This window comes from Puma concolor, chromosome E4, assembly GCF_028749965.1.
Source record: "Puma concolor isolate L17-30 chromosome E4, mPumCon1.1.hap2, whole genome shotgun sequence".
Lineage (NCBI taxonomy): Eukaryota > Metazoa > Chordata > Mammalia > Carnivora > Felidae > Puma > Puma concolor.
This window is the reverse complement of record NC_141683.1, coordinates 28467151-28484135: the sequence shown is the minus strand read 5'-3', so window position 1 is coordinate 28484135 and position 16985 is coordinate 28467151. Positions and strand designations below refer to the sequence as shown.

The 16985-nt window shown below is 37.7% G+C and overlaps 1 protein-coding gene across 1 annotated transcript in view; it reads right to left on the bottom strand.

The window, feature by feature from the left end:
- Nucleotides 1-16985, bottom strand: part of KDM5B (lysine demethylase 5B) — a 79392-nt gene that overhangs the window by 60586 nt on the left and 1821 nt on the right. The window lies entirely within an intron of this gene.

Here is a 16985-nt window from a genome sequence, read left to right as displayed (position 1 = left end):
GCTGTACCTTTAAGGACTCTATCCTTCCAGCCTAACTCTAGTCAGCATCTAGTTGGCATTAGACCAATTTCAACACAGGTTAAAGGGCTCCCCTAGATTTCAACCCTCCTCCCCACTGTTACTTCTCCAGTGCTCATTTTTAAAGCACAATGATGTCATTTCCCTTATCCTTGCACAGTAAAACACGTTAAAGAGAACGCACTCTGGTGTCACACTGCCTGAGTTCAAACCCTGACTGTGGCTTTCTACTAGTTCATCTCCCTGTAGCTTAAATACATGTATAAATGGGAAACTGAGGCTTAAATAATATGGATAAAAGCCTTTAGAGAGCTCCTGGCATTTACAAAGTAAGCAGTCAAAAATGTTAGCTATGAGGAAACATTTATGTTGCAGAGCTTCAGTTCCCAGGAAGCCTAATGTAACCTTGTTTTGTTTTATGACTGGTTATGTTTAAAACAATGGTTTCAATTCTCTAATCTTCATTATCAAATTGTATAAAATGATATTTCATAGGGAGTGCCTGGGTGGCTCAGTTGACTTCGGCTCAGGTCATGATCTCACAGTTCGTGGGTTCGAGCCCCGTATCAGGCTCTGTGAAGACAGCTCAGAGCCTGGAGCCTGCTTCAGATTCTGTCTCTCTCTCTCTCTCTGCCCCTCCCCTGCTCACGCACGGGTGCATGCACGTGCACAGTCTCTCTCAAAAATAAACATTAAAAAATGGCATTCACAAGTTAATACATGGCATTAATAAGTTAATATATAATATTCAAGGCCCATCCATTTTTTTTGCTGTATTTTTTTTCCAGTTTTATTGAGATATATGCAACCTTGCTACTTAAAGGAGAATACACTGTCACATTTTCCATGCTTAAAGAGCTTTTTTTAAGATTGTTTTAGATATGTAATTCAAGGATAGAGGCACTTAACAATGGATCTGGGAAGAGAGAAGCTGCTAGGGTTGCAAGAGAATTCAACTTCTATACTATAAAAATTAACACTGTGGTGGGCAAGCCTATGTATGGTTCCACAATATTAATATTTTGTATTAACCAAGCCATTTCATATATATCTACTATATAAAACTTCCTGACTACATATTCTCTTACTGCCATAAAAGCTAAGCAATAGAATAGGTTTAAAATAATTTTCTCTAATACAAAAGTACACTCATTACTAAAATATCAGAAAACATATATGAAGAAGAATCTCAGAGAAAACCTGCTGTATTTTGGTATACATCTTTCCAGTATCTTCTAAAATGCAAGTTATCTTCATAATCTTCAAAAAATTTTAAGTCATAATTTAAAAAATATGTATATATTTTTCCTTTTACTTACTATACTGTGAATGTTTAATATTTTATTCTATTGATACTTCTTAAAATTTCTTATTATTGGACATTTAGGTTGTTTTCTTTACTTTCCAATGTTAATAATTACAAATAAAACATCCTTACCTTCTAGGAAGTTCATTTTAGCCTCTTTTAAAATAAACCTAAAAGTTTTATGATTTTATTACCATTTTTTTGTTTAGTTTATTTATTTTGAGAGAGAGAGAGAGAGAGAGAGAGAGAGAGAGAGAGAGAGCATGAGCAGGGGAGGAGCAGGGAGAAGGAGAGAGAGAGAATCCCAAGCAGGCTCTGCACTGTTAGCACAGAGCCCAATGCAGGGCTCAAACTCACGAACGTGAGATCATGACCTGAGCCAAAGTCAAAAAGTTGGATGTTTAACCAACGGAGCCACCCAGGCACCCCCCCCCCCAACTTTTTTTAAAAATAAAAATAAAATCTTAAAAATAAATAAAAATCAGTTGCCCATATACCCAGTCTTACCATGAGAAAAACATCAGATAAATTCCAATAATGGGACATCCTACAAAATACCCAAGTGAGTACTCCTCAAAACGGTCAAGGTCAATAAAAATAAAGCCCAAGGGGCACCCAGGTGGCTCAGTCGGTTAAGTGTCTGACTTTAGCTCAGGTCATGATCTCACCCTTGGTGGGTTTGAGCCCCACGTCCGGCTCTGTGCTGACAGCTCAGAGCCTGGAGCCACTTCAGATTCTGTCTCCCTCTCTCTCTCTCTGCCCTTCTCCTGCTCACACTCAGTGGGTCTCTCTCTCTCAAAAATAAACAAACATTAAAAAATTAAAAAACAAAAAAAAAACAAGAACAACAACAAAAAAAACAAGAAACAACAACAGCTAAAAAAAGCCTAAAGAGACATGACAACTAAATGTAATGTGTATCCTGGATGAGATTCTGGAACAGAAGGAAGATATTAGCTAAAAACTAAAGAAATATGAATAAAATATATGGACTTTGGTTAATAACAGTATCAGTTCATTAATTATAGCAAATATGTCATAATAATGTAAGATGTTAATAAAAGGGGAAACTTGGGAGACCTGGGAGGCTCAGTCAGTTAAGTATCCAACTCTTGATTTCAGCTCAGGCATGATCTCACAGTTCCTAAGTTCAAACCCCATGTTGGGTTCTGCGCTGACAGTGCAAAGCCTGGTTGGGATTTTCTCTCTCTACCCCCTCCCTCACTCGTATGTGCTCTCTCAAATTAAACAAATAAACAGTAAGAAAATTAAACAAATAAAAGGGAGAAACTAGGTCAAGGAGTATATGGGAACTCTACTCAGTTTCTCTTTAAATCTAACAGTTCTTAAAAATATTAAGTCAATTTAAAAAATCATTTGGATCAGGAGCACTGGGTGGCTCAGTCAGTTAAGCATCCAACTTTGGCTCAGGTCATGATCTCTCCGTTCCTAAGTATGAGCCCCACGTCTTGCTCTGTGCTGCCAGCTCAGAGTTTAGAGCCTGCTTCAGGTTCTGTCTCTCTCTCTCTCTTTCTCAAAAATAAACATTAAAAATAATAATAATAATAACAATAATAATAATAATAAATCACTTGGATCAGTTTGTTTTATGTTCCAAACTTCTGACCCCAAAAGACAGCTCAAGAAGCAAAAACACAACCATGTTTATTATAAATTTTATAAAACTTAATAAAATGACAATAAGACAAAAAAGGCCCACTTTCTGACATTTATTTGAAACTGGTTATATAGGAAAACTTATTGTTGTTTGCCCTTTAGAAAATACTTTTAAATTTTCACTTCACTTCCTAGAAAGAACAGATAACTGAAGTTTTTACCAAACCCTCTACTGGTTTTTTAATAGCCTCTACAATCAATCAATGTACCTCTTACACATGCATAGAACCTAGATTTATTCCTTTTGAGTCAGGCCTTTGCAGAACTAAGTTTCCCTTTTTACTACTACAACTCTCAAATGTTTGGCCTGAGGACCCCCTAAAACTCTTAAAAATTAAGGACCTCAAAGAGCTTTAGTCTATATGTCTTGTATCTATTCACTTTTATTACATAAGAAATTTAAGAATGTTTTAATTTATTTAATAATAAGCAAAAAATAGAAGAGTGGCATTGTGTTAGTTTGCATATATTTTGCAAGTCTCTTTAATGTCTGGCTGAACAGAAATAAACTGGATTTTCTTATCTTCTATAGTCAATCAGCTGTAGAATACTGCTTGGTTAAAGCATACCAAGAAACTCTGGCTAAAAATATTTAGTCAAAAAGAGGAAGTTCCCCTTGGATCTGATGGAAGGATCCTGTGCACCCTCCAAGAGTCAGTCCTCAATCCAAACCCTTGAAAACAACTGTCCTAATAATCTTAATCCCTACAGAAATCTCATCCAATCCATCCCTCCATGGAACTCTATCCATCCGTATTTTAAAAACAGCATCTCCAAGTGTTTTCTCTATTCACTAACAATGATTTCTTGACCTATTTGTGAAATGCCAACATTTTTAAAAAAGGTATACCAATGAGGCACCTGGGTTGCTCAGTTGGTTAAGCGTCCACCTTCAGCTCAGGTCATGATCTCATGGTTCGTGGGTTCAAGCCCCGCATCGGGCTCTGTGCTGACAGCTCAGAGCCTGGAGCCTGCTTCAGATTCTGTGTCTCCCTCTCTCTCTGCCCCTCCCCTGCTCTCTCTCTCTCTCAAAAATGAATAAATGTTAAAAAATATATATATATTAAAAAATAAAAGGTATACTAAATGTCAACCCAGTCATCATCCCTAAAAGTCCCACCACCGATAAGATCCTGTAAATGCCTGCATAATCATTTGCAAACATACAGGGACGTTTAACAGTTGTACTAAAATATTAAGGACCAAAAAAAAATAATAATAAATAAAATAAAAATAAAATATTACAGACCAAGGAATAAGAACTTTTGTTAAAATTATAACTCCTATAATTGACAGGACCTGGTAAAAGCCATCAGTTTTCAGTTTTACAGAACATGTTATTTAAAAGGATATAAAGTATCCAAGCACTGTTTCTATGGAGGAGCATCTATTAGTAAATGAAAATACACTGGTAAAAGAGAGACATGTCATGATATTTACTTTTTCAAACATTAGTTCCAACAAGGACCTCCTCCACCACTTTTAATAAAACTTAGTAATAATAATCTGTATTTTCAGGACCTCTAAATGACTTCAATTTATAATTGTCAAAAACCACATGAAAATACTATGGGGAAAATGCTTCCCCTAAACCTCAAAAGCATGGTTTCCTTTCCAGACCGCTGTACAGGAATAATCCAAGTACGATTTTGTTTATAAACAATAAAAATAAGGGGATAACTAGATCACATGAAGACCTTACTCTTCCAAAGTGCCCCTAATAGATGTCTACCAAAGTTACCTACTGAAGTGATTCAACAAAGTTTTGGCATAACCCTCAAAGTCTCATCAGGCCTCTCTATATTGGAAGCATCCTTTTAAAAATCACCCAGAATGATCATAAGACAGACAAATTTCTAGAATAAATCATCTTCCACTCAAATGGGCTGACATGATAGGTCAATCATGAAAATTTAAGAGGAAAACATTATTTCTTTCAAATCATTCACAGACATCTTATAACACAAGTCACCAAATGGAACCAGAAGAAATTTCAGATCCTTCTCCCCTACAGCAATTATAATTGATGCAAATATTACTTCAATATGTCTACACCAAGCCATGTTACAACCAAGTAGCTATTTTGCCACAGTTTCTCCCCCAAGGAAATTTAATATGTAGCTTTGATTCTGTTTTCTTTCATAACTAGGATCCCAGTGAGGAAAAGACAATTTCTGGCAGAAAATTGAGGCTACCAAGGTTAAGAAAAGATGACATACTTCAGAGAAAGGTTCCAGAAATGATTTGTCAGGTGAAGGAGTTTAGGAAAAAGGTTAGACTCTGCCCCTTCAACCTTCCCCTCAGCAACACCCAAACCCACCTGGGCACGAAGGGCAGGGAAAGTTAAACATCACACCCTAACTTTAAGGCCTCATTAAGTCTATAAACACATGTTCTACATCTTTAGTACTTGACAAACTGGACACTCCAAGATTCAAAATCAAGGTCACAAAAGGGACAACAGTGACATTAAAAACTGACCTGAGTCTCTAAGAAGATACTAAAAGAATACAAAATTTTGTTTGGTTTGATGTTTTATATAAAGACATGTGGCAATTGTACTTTAAAAAAAAAAAAGAAACATAAATAGCAAGCCATACATTTCACCGGATGCAAATATTTAACAACTATTTAGCCCTGCCACAATTAACTGCAAGCCGAACATTAAAAGTAGAAATAATATTAGAACCTGTATGATCCCTAATAGCCATATCTGAAGTAAAAGACTGAAGCTTGGACCTGAATGGGAATTGCTAGCAAGTGGCTCCATTCATCCCACTGTCAGACTGTTTAATATTTATGTAAGGGCAACCTGAAAGTCTATTCAATATACTGTAATTCTGAACATGCTTCAAGGCTAGATAGATCTTTTTGAAAGAGAAAAGGATCTACTGATGCACAGGCATGCTCAACTTACGATGGTAGATAAATAGGTCTTATCTCCACAGGTCTTAAAATAAATTTATCCTAGGATATATCTCAAACCACACTGGGTATTACTATTATAGAGTTAGCACTATTCACTGCCTTACTTACTTCATATTTATTGCCACATTTAATAATAATTTGATTTAAAAGATAACCCATTTTAACCTAAAATATGCCAAAGTTCCAGCCTGATAAAAGTGGTCCTCGTTTGAATGGCTGCCTGGTATCAAAGGGACACACACTATAAAAACTCTTCTATTATCTACTTTTCCAGGTTATAAATAAAGGATTTTGCAGCTGTGTCTAGAGTTGAGACTTAAGGAAATCATCACCACAAAGTCACAGAAGTCTCAAATACTGGCCCTCAACAAACCTGCTTTTTCCCCTGGCACTTTTCCTGCAGCCTACAACTAGGTCCTCTTCCTTGTGTAAATGTTGGTATTTCTGGAGGGTCCGTCAGATTCTAACCTCATTCTACACCCCTATTTCCTCCCTAACCCTGTCCCAATCCAAAGTCTCCCAAACATCTGAAGCTGCTCCACTCCCCCCTTACTCCATCTACCTCCACATCCCCTCAGCCCTAATCTTAGACCATTTGATACACAATTTCCATTATTTGTGTACATCACACCATATAATCTACTTGCAGATCTTTCTCACCAGTAGACTATATGAATTCCTGTAAATGAAAGCTGCTTAATTCATTTCTAATACTCATAACACAATGCCTGGCACTTACTGACATATTAATAAATGTACTGAACTGAACCCACAACTAAACCCAAGGACCTACTTCATTTCTTCATTCATCAGAGCTGACAAAAAGGACTCCTTGTTTCTGGTAGTGGAGGTGAGAAATTCTATTAATTCAAAGTCAACAGATAAGAGAATTCCTTATATGAACAGCTGCCTAAACCTCATCAAGAACTATCTAAACCAATAGTTCTTAAACCTAGCTGGGTTTTATTTTTATTTTTTTTTTCCAACGTTTTTTTTATTTATTTTTGGGACAGAGAGAGACAGAGCATGAACGGGGGAGGGGCAGAGAGAGAGGGAGACACAGAATCGGAAACAGGCTCCAGGCTCTGAGCCATCAGCCCAGAGCCTGACGCGGGGCTCGAACTCACGGACTGCGAGATCGTGACCTGGCTGAAGTCGGATGCTTAACCGACTGTGCCACCCAGGCGCCCCCCTAGCTGGGTTTTAGAATGACCAGAGGAGCTTCTTAAAATTCAAATACTTGGGCATCCCATGAGATTATAATTCTGGGATGGAGCCCAGGATGATTTTGATGGGAAGAGGGCTACAATCTGGGGTCCTAAATACTCTTCTAGTTGAACCTGGGTGGTCACCAGGATGATGACTGATGAGCCAGGAGTTTCCATACAAATGAGCCAAGCAACCAACAGTACGTGAAATGCGAAGCTCATACATGCTATACTAAAACAAAGAAGAGTATATGATTTAAAATTTCAGGGGTGGCTCAGTCAGTTGAGCATCCGACTTTAGCTCAGGTCAGGATCTTGTGGTTCATGGGTTCGAGCCCTGCGTCGGGCTCTGTGCTGACAGCTCAAGAGCCTGGAGCCTGCTTCAGATTGTGTGTCTCCCTCTCTCTCTGCCCCTCCCCTGCTCATGCTCTGTCTCTCTTACTCTCAAAAAAAAAAAACAAAAAACCTCAGGGCCACCTGGGTGGTTCAGTCGGCTAGGCATCTGACTCTTAATTACGGCTTAGGCCATGATCTCAAAGTTCGTGAGTTCATGCCCCACATCAGGCTCTGGACTGACAATGTGGAGCCTGCTTAGGATTCTTGCTCTCCCTGCCCCTCCCCCACTCACTCTGTCTCTCTCAAAATAAATAAAATTTAAAAAAATAAACATTAAAAAAAATAAAGAAAATTTCATAAATAGGGGCACCTGGGTGGCTCATTCAGCTAAGCATACAACTCTTGACTTCGGCTCAGGTCATGATCTTACAGTTTGTGAGATCTTAGCCCTGCACTGGGCTCTGCACTCACAGGTGGAGACTGCTTGGGATTCGCTCTCTCCCCCTCTCTCTGCCCTTCCCCTACTTGTGTGCTTACACGGACATCCTCTCCCTTCCTCCCTCCCCCCCCCCAATATATAAATAAATAAATAAATAAATAAATAAATAAATAAATAATTTTTTTTAAGAGGAAGAGCAGTGAACTTGGAAGTAAAAAGCAAGGTTTGAAATCTCCTAATTTGTCCTTTAAAAGCTGTGTCACCTTAGATAAGTCACTAAACTTCTCTCAGCAGTTTCCTTATCTATAAAACAGTTCTTAGCAGCAAGAACTAGGTTATAAAAATGTTTTTTGCTGAGCCTATCAGAAAAAAGGGGTAGCCTATACCAGGGCAGAAAATGTATAAGCAGGATTATACAGATATGTAATAATAATAAATATTAATAAAATAAGACTCATAATTTTCCATCAACTATCTCATGTAATCATAACTGTATCATTACTATGGAAGTAGGATTCAATATAGTGGTTAAGTGCACAAAGTCTAGGTTCAAATATTGACTCCACCACTTAAAATAGTCAGGTGACCCTGAGAAGTTTAGGCCTCACTATGTAAAGCAGGGCTAGCATTATCCCCACTTTATAAGCAGTTTAATGGAATAAACTGAAAATAGTCATGACCCTCTTAAGGCTAGCAGCTCAAAGATAACACGTAAACAATGGAACATACACCACAAACCAAATTTTTCATTCCTACTCTAGTATTTCCATGAAATCTGTTTTCATTTCCTAGCTAGCTAATACCAACCTCCAAAAACAAATTACCTTGGATCCTAAGTCAAATTCTAAACTCTGTTCCTCTCAAAAAAAATCTTGATAAGCAGTTATATAAGTCAAAGATATATTTTACACATGGAAGATGAGAAAAGCCACAAGATTAGCAATGGAAAAAAAAAAAAATGGTGTGAGAGAGGAACCCAGAAGAATGGGCTGCCATCAAGTACAATTTTTAAAAACCCTAAACCCACACCCTACACAAATCCCTGAAGCCAGCCTCCCACAGGAAAATCTGGTGGCTATTCTCAATTTGTCCAAAATACATCATAATACTGGGTAAGAGCCTCTCTGGGAGAAGACAAAGCTTGGAATACTTGAAATTTTACAAAATGTAAGTTATACTCCAAAGATTCTCTTTGTAGACCTCTCTAATCTCCACCCCTCACCCCTGTCCCACAAATAGATACCAGAATACAGGTGAGCCTGGGTGGCTCAGTTGGCTGAATATCTGAGTCTTGATTTCAGCTCAGGTCATGATCCCAGGGTCATGGGATCAAGCCCTGCATCGGGCTCCACACTACCGTGGAACCTGCTTAAGATTCACTCCCTCTCTCTCTCTCTCTACTCTCTCTCTTTCTGCCTCTCTCCCCTGTTCCTGCTCTCTTTCTCTAAAAATGAAAAAAAAAAATTTTTTTAAAGATACCAGAATACAAATCCTAAGAGATCCTGCTCTCCACATCTCTTCTCTCAAGTTTTAAAGACCGGCAAAGATGAGACGTTACCATCTGGTTTAAATATCATCAAATGATGAGTTGGTACAACCACACAGAAAATTGAGAGGATCTTGCCTTAAAGAACTTGTAATTATGTGGTTTTGATAGGGATTTGTTCTTCGTTTCTGGAGTTATGAGATTAGAGAAAAATGGAGTATGTACGCCACATAGAAATATGTGCTCAATAAAAGCTCCAACCAAGTGCTCAAAACACACTAAGTTTTAGACTTTAGTTCTCTGAACATTACAATCTGGTCAAGTCAGTAAGATGGCAAGAATTAGCACAGGAATGCACAAAAATCTGCCTAGGGCTAAGTAAGGAGCATAGCTCAGAAAAGAAATCTTAGACTAGGTGCATGCTCCCAACTAAAATACTCAACATTCAAAGGCTTAACACTTGTTATGTATGCAATCAGAGAGTCTTTTTAATACATACAGAAAGCAGTACTGAGGGGCGCCTGGGTGGCTCAACCAGTTAAGCATCCAACTCTTGATTTCGGCTTAGATCATGATCTCGTAGTTCCTGGGATCGAGCCCTACATCAGCTCTGTGCTGATGGCATGGAGCCTGTATGGGATTCTCTGTCACTCTCTCTCTCTCTCTCAAAATAAATAAAAAAACAATCTATTTTTTTGAATTTTTTTATGTTTGTTTATTTTTGAGAGACAGAGCGCAAGTAGGGGAGAGGCAGAGAGAGAGGGAGACACAGAATCCAAAGCAGGCTCTAGGTTCTGAGCTGTCAGCCCAGAGCCCGACACGGGGCTCGAACCTACGAACCGTGAGATCATGACCTGAGCCGAAGTCAGGCGCTTAACCGACTGAGCCACCCATGCACCCCAAATAAAGTCTATTTACAAAACAATACTGAGTAAACTGCTTGATTCAGGATAAAAACAAAAAAACCACACTAGCAGAAACACAGTATATATAGGTCCACCTAAGAGGCAATGTTATGGGGTCCAATAACAAGACATATTTGGACAAAAAAAAACAGGGGACCCAGGTCTGTATGGGAGTTTTCATTCACTTTATTATTTTTTTTTAAGTTTGCCTAATTTTTAGTAAAGAATAAAATATAATCTGGCTCTGTCTTGAGGATCAAAATAAACATTTTCCCTGCCACCTCTTTTACTTCTCTCACCACTTGATAAGTAAAATCATTGTGGAATATTAAAGACTCGATGTACTAACTCAATTTCCTATCTAGCTAGCATTGGCATTATTTAAATTGTTAGGTAAGATATAACGCCCTCCATTTGCAGGGCTTCAACAGCATCACAGCCATCTCATACTAAGAGAAATTAAAATAATTTTAAACATCTCTTAACACAAAGCTCACCAAATACAAACTCCTGCCTATATACACACAGTACACAACACACACATAACACGTGAACCTGCAAATTTTCTGAAATAACAGCTCTACTTGAAAAAGATTTTGATACCGCTAATTTTTTTATTTTTATTTTTTTTTAGAGAAAAGGGGAAGAGCAAGCATGCACAAGCCGGGGGAGAGGGACAGAGGCAGAGAGAGAATCCCAAGCAAGCTCTACCCTCAACACGGAACCTGATGCGAGGCAGGGATCCATGACCTGAGCTGAAATCAAGAGTCAAAGGCTCAACCAACTGAGCCACCCAGGTGCCCCCTCACTAATTTTTTAAAATCTCACCAATTTTTGAAATATCTAGGAAAATAAATAAATAAATAAGTAAAGACAAGCTTCTACCTAGGCCAGGAGAAAAATTACATTCTATATACTGTAGTTTTGAGGCTAGTTTTTCACTTTTCAAGTTTCACTTTTTAAAAATCCCTTCACTGTAGGGGAAAAGGAGGGATATGTATTTGGCACTAGCCCTTGTCTCACTAAATCTGTCCCCATACTCTTCTTAGCAGTGAGCAAATAAAGCTTTGGGATTTAAGCTCCTTGCAATCCATCAATTAATTAATCTGGACAGCAGCCCTAGGTCAGTGTCAGATCCCCTTACAGCAGATGAGAAGGCATACGTTGGGAGAAAAATGACATTGTCCAAGGTCATGATGGAATTAGAGTCAAGACTCCACTCATTTATTTTTTAAAATCTAGAAACACCATATCCCTTCCTTTACATAATAAAAGTATAGACTTCTAAAAAGTAATAATCCACATACACGCCCCTTGATAAACCTTATTTTCACCCATGCAAAATATTCCTTAAATTTCACATCTACTGTAAAATAACACATTACCAAGTGAAATAGAATCGACAAGTACTAAAAAGCCATTCATTATGTGATCTTCTGCCTGGTGTTGTTTAACTAGTTTCCCATCTGAGAAATTAAGTTACTATTTCGGTGGGAAAAGCAATTAGATTTCAAGGGGTTATTGACAGAAAATATTTTTCAATGACCTGATTGTTAAATTGTTCCTTTTAAACTTTTGATGCCACAGAAATGTTAATCAGCAATTCTGCTACAACAGACACTGCACCATCAAAGTTGAAAGTCAAACACTACCATTCTTAACAGAAAAGTGAACCTAACAACCTAACCAACAACTCATTAGACCCTTTTGATTCTCCTTTCCTTAAAACTCCTTTTCCAGAAAGGGACTTAACTCTACTTTTTTGGTTACTCCTGACTCCCAGAGCTCTATTGAGATAGTCTAGCAGACAGATAAAGAAAATGGGCAAATAGAGAACGGAAAGATGCTTGTGGAGAATGCCCTCTAACCACCACCTACTCCAACTACTGCCATCAAACTTCTGGATGCCAAGAGTTGGCCTGAAGACGGTCAAGTTTCTGCACAGGTTCCAACAAATGTGTAATAAAGGAACGAAGCCACTGTTTAAAACTGAGAAATACAGGATCACCTGGCTGGCTCAGTCAGAAGAGCACACAACTCTTGATCTCAGGGTCATGAGTTCAAGCCCCATGCTGGGTGTAGAGATTAAATAAATAAAAAACTTAAATTTTTTAAAAACTGAGAAATACGATCCCTATCCTAATTGGGCAAGGTGACCACCTTCACTAAAGGCTAGAAACCTCGTTCCTAACTGCCCAAATCTCACTCGTTCCCTGAATAAAACAAAAGCTAAGCCAAGTTGTTCTTTACAACTAAAGGTCACTACCTTACTCTCAACCCCACTGCTGCTACTCTGTTTTCTGCTCTCCTATATCCAGGAAAATAGCTAAAGGGATTATATTCTCTATGTTTTTGTGAATGCTTGAATATTTTAATAGAAGAATTTTCATTTGAACTCTTGAAGTGATGGCTTTGATACAGCAAAGTAATCTTTATATCCAGAAAGAAAGTTTACATGAAAAAAAAAAAAAAAGATAAACAGATGAGATGACTCTAGGCCACATCTAAAGGTGTAAGGTAATGATGCTTTAAGAGCAGTGGTCTACAAGGAAAGATTTGAATGTTAAAAAAAAAAAAAAAAAAGAACTCCTAAGAATGCATTTAGTCAAATTCCACATTTTTGTTCCAAACATCACACAATTATGGAATAGAAAGGTCTCGCTGCCCTGGAGGCAGCTTTTCCTCATTAGTCTGGTTCATAAACTTGGGAGTTGTAAAAAGCACCTTCATTATAGAAATCATCTAATAGTTAATGACAGAAGAAGCATTTTTGGAAGAATTTGTGGAGATGTACAAAGGTAACATCTCATCTAATTTTTGTCTTTAATTCCATACAGCTGTTAACAAAAAAAATCCTTGTACGCAGCATACAATTCTCACATCTCGAACAAGTTTCTCACAAATCAGACTTTAAAACCCAGTTACAAGTTTCTCAAACTTTAAATAATATAAAGCAAAATGGGAGAAGCCCAGCGACATGGCTTTCCCAAAGTACCACTCTACCCACCCACTTACCCCAAAGGGACTCAACACTGCCTCTAGTGATTCCTCTTCAAGTGACCCAAACTTAACAAAAATTTCAGAAACAAAAGTATAGATAGCCCTTCAATTCCCAGTATTTATTCCACTTAACTTTTTTTGAGGTTGGCAATGATCTTCTGCACTTAAAAAAGGTATATGAGCATAATCTCCAGAGAATATCTTAGCAAGGAAGAAAAAACATCACACCACCAGATCAACACAAATCAAACGGAAAGGTCTGTACAAGGAAGAAAGCAAAGATCTTCTGGGTTCCTGGTTTTTTAAAACCTACATATGGCCTTTGGAAAGAGATACACAAGTAGGCTTCCTGGAACCTTAAACTCTAGGACCCTAATTAGCACTTTCATGGGGGGGGGGGTGGGAGTGGGGGCACGAGTTTTCCCTTTATCCTCTTCTATAGCCAACTTTTAATGGGGTCCAATTAAGACAACAAGAGGTTACAAAAGTCTAGAAAAAGATCCCATTTACAGCACATAAACCAGAGTCAAATTTTTTATCAAATAGGTTACAGTATTTTTTTTTCCTTTCTAAAAGAAAATTCTCTCCCTGGAAGATTTCTGTCTGCCTATTAAAGTATCCTAAGCATCTTGAACTGTTTTTGTGCCCCAAAGTAAACAAATAAATGAGTTCTGCTACTCTATCAACCAGAAATACTTTTAAATTTAAGCCAACATACCATAAAGAAAATTCAAGTACCTGAGAGAGACAAAGAATGAAACTGAGGGCTAACAAATTTTCCCTAATTTTTCTTATTATTGTATCTCAATAACAGAAGAATTCAAAACCTAGCTTTAACACATTTAGTTAACACTTTTCAAAGGCAATTCTCTATTTATTTTGCTCTTTAAAGAGGTTTAGGCTGCATGTTTAAAAACAAGTCCTGTAATCACTGGTAGGGAAATTTTTCCCCGTGGGGATGTGAATCTTAAGCTGCCTCATGTATTTGTAATATCGCTCACATTCTATTCTAAAAGCCTATTAATTTTGTTGATTAGGTCAACAAAATTACAGCTAGGTGAATAGGTCTGTGGCTCCTAGTGTGACCAATTTACAATTTACCACTGGTAAGATCAAATTTAACTAAACGCCCATTCAAAAACTATAACAAATGAAGTTTGTTTTTGCTTTGTTTAAGGAACTTTCGAACTACATCTGTAGGACTTAATCCAACCTCCTACTAAGTGAGGAAAAAAGTTTTTCTTATGAGCAGTATAGTCCTACGTTTGTCCTAAAAGGCAGATACAAGTGGGTACAGGGTTTCTTTTGGGGGTGATGAAAATGTCCTAACATTGATTGTGGTGATGGTTTTACAACTCTGTAACTACTTAAAACTACAACTAAAAACATTTTAAATTGATGAATTGTATGGTATATGAATTATATCTAAATAAAGCTGTTATTTTTCAGTAGTCATTATAAGTTCTTCCTTCATTCAAGGATGTTTCCAGTGATAAGCCTTTTCTCCAAATGTTAAGCGGGTCTAAGGTGGCCAAAGAATCCCAACCAGAGAAAAATACTGTGACACCAAAGGAAATGGGAAAACAGAGAGGGTTAGGCCAAAGTCAATCAAACCTAAAATTAAGGAGATTGATAGGCTGGAATGAGAGTAAATGAGCTCCGTATCATTAACACCTCTAACCATACAAAGAAATGTGTATTTAAGTTCCACCCTGTTCCTAATGGTAGAACCAGCAGGCCTACTCAAAGACGCTGACTATATTAAAACATTTGAGAGTATTACACTTTAGCTATAAAATGAAGGGATCAAACTAACGACCCACAGGAAGTTAAAGTTGAAAAAAATGTGTCTACTGTGCCATCTGGGGTTTGATTTAAATCCCTGATTTTTGGACACTGCCACAGAAGAAATTTGTGGAATCTGTCTATCTGTGGCCAAATGTAAGACATTTGAGGGCAACAAAGAAAGTTATTAAAGCCATCAAATATATTCCAATCAAACTTGGGAGACTCAAAAAAGTATTTACTGAGCAGCCAACTATTTTTTGCCTAATAGTTACACTCCTAAAATTAATCATTTCCAAATACCACATAGCGGCACGGAAAATCTGTCCTTAAAAAGACATCTAAGTACATCAAGAGGAAATGAAAATGCGCATTTTAAAGGTAGCAAAACCAGAGGTCAGATTAATTGTAAACTTAAAAAAAAATTTTTTAAGCCCAGGAAACAAGCCTGGTTATCCTACGTGCTCGATGTAATTTGAAAAACATTTATTTCCCTCTTTAAACTTTTAACTCCGGATTTAGCAGTCTTCGTGATTTATTATCCTTTATCACATTTACCTTACCATATTTTCACAAATTTCTGTGAACCCCAAGTTTTCAAAAGCAAAGCAGTTTAGGACCCTCACAGAAAGCAGCTATAAACTGAAACTATGTAAGTACCATTAATTAAAGATACAAAGATAAGAACAAAAGGAAATGGAAGTGCTTTACAATTCTTCCCCTAACCTCCCAACGGACAAATACCAACAGACCCAATCTCCATTTTAACACAGCCACTTGTATTCCAAAAAATTAGCAAACAAAAATCATCTAGAACACAGGCATTATACAGCCATGGCCTTGGACAGTATTTCGTACCTCTTATTTTTTTGTCGTTGCTTTATTTCAACTATATGAAACCACTTGTTCACAGCTTCCTAAAACAAAACAGTTTCTGAAACAAAGACTGTTTACATCTCTTAAGAAACCTTTGTTCCAACAAGACCCTTCTTCAAGAGCTACAACTTCTGGAAAGATTTCCCTTTTTGTGGTTATATCAACAACAAACTCTTTCCATTTGGCACAGGAGTTTTGTTAAACAAAGGACGAAGAAAGCCCCCCTCACACAAAGGAGGTCTCCAAAACAGAGCACTGGTTGTGTTTGTAGATTATTTGTGCCTCTTTAACACCCTTCCTCAGGCAGTAGAATCTACTCCTCTCAATACAAAATGGTGGCCATCATGTCTGTCTGACATTCAGAATGGGAAAAGGCAACATGAGCACACATTTTGTAAAGCTTACTATTCCTGTCCTAGCCAAGATGAGGAAATGGGTAGCCAAACCTAAGCAGAGCCAACACTATCTTTTTGGGAAAGGGCCCTAGAAAAGGCACAGGGTAATAAAGTAAGATAAAGGGTTTACCCCAGCCCTTGTACACCACAATACCAACATGGAGGACAACTCTCACTCCCAGGAACCAGACTTCACACATTTTGGTTACCAAGAACTTAACCAAGTTGCCTCATTTCTGACTAAAATCCCACTAATGCAAATGTACAACATCCACACTCACCCTTCCTAGCATATGGCATAAAACTAAACTGCTAAATGTCTGAAACATGACCTATTCTTCAAGAATTAAAACCTTGGCTCTAATCAGCTCCGGCTGTAACTTCTGCAGGCCCCTTTGCACTCTAGAAGAAATGCACGTCCCTTAAGCAACAAGAATCAACCTTGTCCACTTGAGAGAAATGGTTCTATTTTCAAACATTTCCCCCATACGAGCTGACCAGTTATTTTCTGCCGCATAGATTTCATCTTCATTTTCAAACTTGTCCAAGAAAAACCAAAGTACGGTGTCCGTGTTTTAATTTTGGGGGGAGGGGGAAGGGAGACGGGAGAAACGACGTATTAAGAG